Genomic DNA, 8,832 nt, shown 5'->3' with positions numbered 1-8,832 from the left:
AGGGTATTAGTCTGTTTTCCATGTTCTTGCGCATCTTTCACACCACGCAAGAAGCAAACAATACTATGATCATCACAGAACATGGAATTACTTTTAATTCTCTATTTAGACAGGGAATATATTTCAGGTTCTTACTGAAGTCCTCTAATACCCATTGACAAGAGAGAGGGGTAAGAACAAAATGGTTCAAGTGAGACTGGAGTGTTTTAATTTTGAAGATCTCCAAAGTAGCACCTCAGGCAAGAGAAAGGGAATTCCAGCACAAATAAACGTCTTGTGTTCTAACTTCCCCAGTTTCTTTGGTTGTGGCAAACCCGACATGATGAATGTGTTGAGCCAAACACAAACACAGGAAGCTGAGCTGAAAGGTGAGATTCAAGAAAATAAACGGATTCAGATCATAAACATACTCAAGTGTCTTACACAGGAGGGTAAAAAAGGAGTGCTCTGCAGATTGGTAGTTCTCAGCTCGTGTGTTTAAGCTACACAGACTGCGTCGCTTACATTCTGCCCTAAATAAAGTATATAAGCACAGTGAAATGTTGCATTTTTATTCTTCCTCATTATGATGTGACTGGCCAAAGCCTCCTTTACCTCATGCCTCAGAAAAGCTGCTCTTCAAACAACCCCATGGAAAGCCTCCCTTGCCAATACATCCATTTATCAGTCACTTAATGGTCTTAAAGAAGCATACAGGCATGCTCTGTCTCCGCTGACAGCTTAGATGGGGTTTGATTTTATAGTCTTTTGCCATAATTTCTATTGATTTCAGTGGAAGTGTCTGACTAGGGACTGCAGGAAGAGACTTCCTGGAAAGTGTGATCTCYGGCACACAACCTGGCTATATGACTATGGATAACATGCATATTTTTGCTCTCCTCCTAGCTATAAATTGCTAGATTTGCAAAACAGCTATCCACTGGGAGGCTGTTATTCATAAGACACATGGGGCAGAATTCATCTCTGTTAACTCCAGCCATGTAAAAAAACAATAATCAAAACTAAGATAATTGTCCAGGCTTCTTCTGTTGGTCAGCAGAGAACATGTCCAGAGGTAATTTTGTTCTTTTCAAAGACAGTTACTTAAACAAGGGGGATGAGTCACTATCTAGAAGTGCTTGTTCTCTCCACTAATTAGAGGAAGTCCTGATGATTAATTTGGACTGTGTGTGTAGCTTTTAAACTGGAGCTAGGTGGAAGGAACGTGATCCAGAGGGTACCAGGCTAAAATCTCTTCCAGGAGCTCCACTGCAATGCCCARCTCTTTGGAATCCACCCAGGATGGGCTCTGGGCACACAAGTTACAGCCAGCAACAAAATCACTTGCCACCCTCTGCAGCTTCTTCAAATAAGCCTACTTCCAAAAACGCTGCAACAGCACATTTTATTTCAAGATTGCTTCTTTGTTGTAAAAAACTCTGTGTTGTAAGATGTTGTGTTACAGTGCGGTCTGGTCACTCTTGGATATGAATTTAGATTTTCAGAAACAAAAATTTCAGAAATTTTAAAAAATTCAGAAACTTTTTTTGAAGATGTTAACTCTAATATTAATAATTAAAAATCATTTATCTCATTCTGTTGAGTGGGCTAGAAGGTTAGAGAAGACTTCTGATGATATAGAAAGATACAGATGACAGGTTTGTTAGGTTTTTCTTTTTCTTTTTTTTTTTTTTTTTTTTTTTAGCTTGAACCTAAATTACACACAGACCAACCTAAAGGTCGGATACATCATTCAGTTTCTATGTAGCTGCAGTGTGACCTTTGTTCTATCATGATGGTTATTTACATTAAAGGTAAGTTTGTGTTGCAAAGCAGAAGATGGTAAAAATGATCTTACCATTATTTTATATATAATGTATTATATGTAAATACTAAGTATATTTTACAATAACCTCAACTGACTGTTCTGTASAGCTGTTCAAATGATTGCTCCACAAATCTTCATTCTTTGCTATATTTGTTATTACGCTTTTGGTCTTAGAGACCAATAATAAGAATTAATCTAATAATGTTATTTATATTGTTACAGACATAAATGAGCTTTGAAGGATAACATCCTTTGCTTTTATGTTTTTCACAGTATTTTTTCTTAACTTCTTAATATCCTATTAAGTTAAAACTGGTTTTGTTACAGTCTCTTTTTYATTGCTTTAATGTGACACACAAATTCATAGCAGATATGAAAGAAAATAAGTGGGTATTTTGAAGCATCAGGAGGTGATCTCTGAAGATTTTGAACATCAGATATTTACATCTGAGTACAAGCTATTGGGAAGCTGCTTTTAAGTATTGTGTATTCTGTCATTCAATCTTTGTACATGTGGGTTGCGATTACAGATCAAATTAAAAGTGGTCAAAAGCTGTAGTCAAACCAAAATGTTTAATGTGATTGTATACAGTCCCGTGTAAAAGATGATTTGTTACATCTTAACATCCTCCTCTTCTTCTATTCCTTTTATTAATATACACTTCTTGTTTTGCCCACTTTGAAATCAATAGCCAAGCACTGAACRAAGAAACAGCTTCGTAACCAGGATATTTCAAGAGGGCAGATGCATAAAACTCATCACGTCAATTAAAAATCAGCCTTACAGTAAAATTCTCATTGGCCAAGTTGTCTGTCTGAWCCGCTGGGGTTTTATCTTCTCCTCCTCTGATTTGCATGCACATCATTTCCATCGAAAGATTGTCATCTGTGCTGCCAAGAGCTGCTTCAACTTACAAATCGATCAAATCATAAAGCCGGAAAGCCTGCTTCGTCTTCCTGAGCAGCGAGCGCTTCGGGAGTCGCCCTGGCGAGCCGCGGACGGCGGCAGGAGTCCCTCCTCGAGGGCAGGTGGCTGGGGACTCCTCGGGCTGCGGGAGCAAAGGGGACGTTAGCGTCCGAGGGTAACGAGCCACGGTCGGTGCAGGCGTTTGCGTGGGTAYGCACGTGTACAGCCTCGAGATCCAGCTGCTGCGATGCGGAGGGAGAACCGCTCCGTTTTACACAAACACTGGCTTGCTTCAGCTCCACGTCCTGCTGTTGGAACAGTCTCRCGTGTGAAGCCAATATATTGCACTTAGGATTTCTTAGCGTGAAGGAGAACTCCTAAATCAGCATTGAGATGGAAGGGTGAAACAAAATAGATCTTGACACTGAAAAATAACTTGATAAGCAAAACGAGTACAACAAGACCATAATTTGGTAATTACAGTCAAATGACGATGTCTCAATTTCTGAAAAATATCTTATTTCATACATTTTTGTTTAACATTAGACACTGCAACATGATGCTCATGCTAGGCAGAGAATGATAATTCCTTTTTGCAGATTTTCCAAGATTTCTGAGCTCAGTTTGGTTTCAGTGTGGACAGGAGCGCACGTTTCCTTTACTCTCTGCAGGCGAGAGCTGGGCTCTCGGTGAGGCGCCAGGCTCCACTCCCTTGTCCTCCCGTCATGAAAAACAACCTACTCCTCGGGGATGTCTGGCTTTCAACAAGCTGGCAAATTTTGATGAAAATTGTTTGGCGGGAACTTTTTCAGCCAGCTCTAGTGACAGCATTTATAATAATTACATGTTAGCGAAGACTGCAGACTCAGCACAGTGAGAGAAACCAATGTCCAATTTTTGAAAACGAAAAAARAGTATAGTAAAACGGGAAATGGGAAAAGCTGAATTTAATTTTCCATTTCCAAGTGCAGCCATCCATTTGTTTTTACAGCACTGGTGCATTGTAGAACAATCCAACACAACAACCCCGGCAGCCTTGGGGGGTAATGTTGCAAATACTGGTTTCTACTGGAGTGCCTGATAGGGAAAGATCTCCCCTGCTTCTAAAAGCCAGCTCTGGAGGAGAAGAACAAGGCAGGTAGTCCACTTTTGGGGAATGCTCTAGCATCAAATAGATATATTGTGCCACCTATCCTTATCATTCTGTAGGACCTCTAGTCAGGAGGAAATTGTGTTTGTGGACGAGGTCACCTTGGAAAGCTCTTAACGTGAAGACAAGATGTGAAATATCAGGACGGCTATGAATCTCAGCCAGTCAAGAATGAATGTGATAATGCCATTTCTTTAATTAACATTTAGGATTTTCTCCAGGAAAATTTATCCCATCTTCTTCCATCTTACACAGAATGCTGGAAAAGGGTACATTGAAATGCAGTTCTCTGTTCATGGTGGGAAGTACACTGTTTTGCTAACTCTGGAAAACTATTGCACACTGATTTAAAAGAAAGGTATCCTTTCTTCCTCTGCCACCCCAAAAAACCMCATCCTGCCAGTCTTCTGAACACAAGTTGCCCAAATCCATGGCACTGAAAAGCTAAAAGCCTGCTGGGAAAGTATCCAAGACATAAAATACATTTACAATGATTGGTTTATGCCTGTCAGGAATCTTTCCAGCAAATCGCTATCTTGACACCATTGATATTTCATTCTAGGGTTTGAAGGTCAGACTACAGATGACAGGTTTTACTCCTAGTTTTCTGCTTCTCAGTGGGAACACTTTTGGCATGATAAAYGTTGAAATTGTGCCACATGAAACTCCTTTCTGCAAAAGCACCCTCATTTTGACGCTTGACACCACAAACAGTGCTGGTGTGCTGCAACCCTCAGCAAGACCGGTCCTAGCGCCGTTAAAACACTCCCTCCCACCTAGCACAGATCTAGGTCTGCTGGGCTGGGGATGCATGAACACACAGTGCTTCTCCCTCCAGGCTGAGGAGAACTTCAAGCTGCACGAAGGGAAGAACTATTTATACCTGCTCTGATAGTAGGTCTTATCAATGCAATTATTTTATTAAAATGATTAAAATACACCTGTGAAATAAATAGTGAAGTGACTAAAAAACTCTATATGTGGACAAAGTCTACACCTAGCAAGAACATAGGAGAGACATACTTTGGGTTTTTTATTTWGGCAGTAGAAGACAAACCTCATGGAGACTATGGGTGGGAAAATGACTACAGGAGAGGTGGYAGGGAGGGAGGAGATCATTTCTCGGGCTTTGAGAATGTGCAGGTGGACATTTGTTCTACTGACACAAAGACTCCTCTTTTTCTCTACTCCAGGAAATGACTGGAAATTTCAGAAACATGCRCAAATATATACTCTAGATTTCCTCCCTGCCCCATCTGAGAGGTTTGTCTCTCTTAGCTTTCTGGTTGCTTTCTGCTGGACTAGCTATAAAGAAAAAAGGATGTAAATTCTAGCAGCGTAATAACTATATTGTCAACTATGGGCAGTCTTGGAAGTGTCATTTCTTGGCAATCACRAGCAATGAATTACAATATGCTATATCTGCAGGAAAATAGCAGAAAAAGCCTGCATGGTAAAGGCCTGGATAGTGCAAGAATGAGCAAAAGTAAACAGCATTTCCTATGAATAAAACAGACTTGACAGGTTTAAAATATGACAGTCAACTCAATAAGAAAAGGGAATATCAAAATTGAGTAGTTTCAAGCGGGATGAAACAGATTTCTTTTTTGAAAAGGATGTTTCGTAACWGTCTTTGTGCCTCTGGGCATAGATGTCACTCTTTCGGATCTCAGTAAGGCATTTTGCTCCTTAATTAGTGTTGCACAACTGGTCAGGGGCCTCAAGGGCTCGTGTAAGGCAGGTGGGGTTGTCTGCCAGGCATCAGGCAGTGGGGCCAACATCCTGACCTCGTGGAGCAAGCGACTGTGATTGAGCCCGAGTCTCATGACGTATCTTATGTCTTGTGGGTGCTGTTACTGCAGTAGGACCAGTTTATCTACTGAACAAAATGAATAGGAAGGAGGAACTGCTCAGGCCAGCGTCAATGTGTTAGACATCAGAGACCTGCCTGTGGTCCTGCCCATCACCAAGCCCTAACGCCTGCCAAGGTGACTGACACGGACCTGCACTTGCCCTGTCCAATCTCTTGACGTCAGGGCATCAGCAACCCGATTCAGCTTCAGAGAGCCGTGAGAGAGAGTTATGAAGAGCAGAAAAACAGAAACTTATTACTTATTGTACGTGTCCTTTATTTCTCCTCAARGTTTGTTTGTCCAAAAATGATTCTGGGGCAACAGAGATGATTCTCTACTTTGGCATTAATGTTCCTCCATGAGAAGCCGTTTTGAACACAAAGGGGGAAATTTTGCCTTTGCGTTCAGCATAGCCGAAGCAGCCGTGGTGACTCCGGATTCGCGCAGCTGCGCTGGTCGGCAGGGTCTGCCTCGGAGCAGCCCGCAGAAAGCACTTTACCTTGTGCTGTGCCTCGGAGGGCTCTCGCTGCCTCCAGCTCACGCTATCCCCAGCCAGTTTAATCTCAACAAGCTGCCTTTGCAAGGCCACCTGCAAGTGTGCTTACAGTTCGAGCCCGGTATTTGCTTATTCTGTGGGTTGCTTAACCTGTCAGAAGATGAATCTCTGTCTTCAGCACTCTTATTTTTGCAGGTGCTCTGGTATAAATGCCTTAACTGTCCAAAAACGAACTAGACAAAATGTGCAGACGCTTTATTTGGCATGGAAAGAAACCAAGGACACGGCCCTGCTACGGTTGCAAAAATAAGAAGAATATGGGGAACTTGGCCTTCCTCAATGGAAATTCTGTGCTTGGGTGGCCTCGCGGCAGCCTGTGTGGGACCGGCAGTCGCTGCCTCTGAATGAAGAGGCTGGCTTAACCCGGACCCCTGGCAAATCCCCCCCTCGTCACATCTTTCGTTTGGCAGCTGCACTGACAGAAATGCTCTGGCTGAGAAAGCGCAATCAAATCCTGCTACGCACAGTATCCTGAGAAGGGGGTCTAGCAGKTTAAAACACTGAGAAAGTTTGACTGTGGTTGTTTGACATTTTCTCTGGTTGCTGATTTATTTGAATTCTCCTCAGTTATGAAAATCCCAGGTTTGGAAAAACTATCAAGGGAAAAAAAAAGGATTTGCAAGGATCAGAGAGTTTTGTAGAGATCACATTAAATTCTTCCAGTGTATGTCTTCTATATATTATCCCCACTCGCTATATGTTCAGGGGTAACCCTGCATCTCTAACCACTAAGTTCCTTGCTAGGTTTTACCGAGCGAGGAACAAATTCTGCAATCCTTGCCCGGAGCAAACACTTGCGGTGAGGGAAGATCCTCCCCCTCGTAAGCGGGATCRATTTGCCGGGGTCCGTATGGAGAGGAGACCCCCCCCTGCATGGGAGCCGGGTCCCCTCCAGCACATCCCCCAAGGCGGCCCACTCCCGTGCCTTCGCTGCGTGTTACAGAGGGACACAGCACAGCACAAACTTACGCGTTGACCCTCTTTCCCACTGGCCTCCACAGCAAAGCGGCATCCCGTGACTGCTGAGCGGTCTGCAGGGCCGTGGAACCGTGTTTTGACACCTAAGGCGGGACGGCAGCTCGGTGCGCTGTCAGCTGCTCTCCCTTGTGCCTCGTGTCCGGGGCTGTGAAAAACCCAGCCGCAGCTCCAGGGAGCACAGCAGAGGTTGAACTTCAYGAACCGTCTCTGTCAGAGAGCGTGTTTTGCTGCTCACTGTACCCTTTTGCAGTCCTGTAAGGAGGGGCTGTGTTTGCCCGTAAGAGTGTCTCCCTGGGCACCATTGCTGGGACTGGGAATTTTGCTGYGTCTCAGCAGCAAATGGATGAATTTCCAGCCTACACAGCTTCTACTTGCCTGTGGAAAGCCTGTAGGCACTGACCCCAGGCTGTTTGCAAAGCCTGTCAAAAACTATTTGTGTATAGAGATCACAGCAGCAAATATCACAGTTAAAGCTAAAAGGCATTTCCATGCCAAGCTCATTCTAGGTCACTAACTTCCTAAGGGTATTCTTCCAAGAAATAGCTTTACCTCGAATAGTTCTGCAGGAGAGAGTGAATTACGATTAACCCCTTCTTTGAAAGGGAGAGCAAGAATTCTTCACTCCATCACATTCATCACTAAAGATTTATTCAAGATCAGATTTTTTTTTCCAGACTAGTGTTAGGAAATAGAGTTACAAGGTAGTATAGCTTTGAATGGAAACAGTTCTTCACTTTTTCAAGAAGWGTTATATTTTGTATGTGCATCTTGGGCAGCATCCACACTCCTTTTAGGAAAGTAAATACAGTGTATTCAAATTAAAAAGACATCTCACATTGATGCACAGCAGTGATCCTCCAGCCATAGGCCTTACCACCTGAAAAACTCAGGTAATGATCAGGAAGGCCACAATAGAAATACAAAAGGCGTACAGATGTGGCTTTGAAGAAAGAGCTGAAGCTATGTACCTTCCAAGTGCCTTGCAGAAAGAATTTCAATATGGCTAATTAAAAAGTAAAGGGAAGTAAACAAATTACAAAATTAAATAAATAAAGGCAGGTAAATGATGGGAGAACAGGAGAAGTAACCAGTCTGAGGCAATCTACCCAAACGTGTGGAACTTGCTTATCTTCTCCAGCTGCCATTAGGAGATTGTGGCTACCACAGAAAAAGGGAGTAGCAGAAAGTCCACCAGAGCTGACGATACCCTACTCAGATCCCTGTCTTCTTCTACAAGATCTCCAGGCGGTAAGAGTAAGTAAGGGAAAGACTTGATTATTCTGTGGCTTCGATCCTGAAGGGCTTTTGCCTTAAGAGTTAGTCCTAAGACAGTATCAGCTTAGCCCTCAATAGCTGTCAAAAATGTATCGAAAGTGAAGAATTTTTGGAAAGAACAGAACAGAGAATGAACATTGCTATGCCAGTGTATGAGACTGATGCACCTGCATCTTGAATTGGGCTCAGTTCTTTTCTCCCTCCCTTTCAAAAAGCACGTAGCAGAACTAGAAAAGGTTCAGAGAAGGGCAACAAAGATGATCAAAGGTATGGAACAGCTTCTGTGCGGGGAGTGACTAAGCAGAC

Source organism: Rhea americana, unplaced genomic scaffold (assembly GCF_003343005.1).
Source record: "Rhea americana isolate MKP2758 unplaced genomic scaffold, rheAme1 scaffold_26, whole genome shotgun sequence".
Classification (NCBI taxonomy): domain Eukaryota; kingdom Metazoa; phylum Chordata; class Aves; order Rheiformes; family Rheidae; genus Rhea; species Rhea americana.
This window is presented reverse-complemented; position numbering follows the sequence as displayed.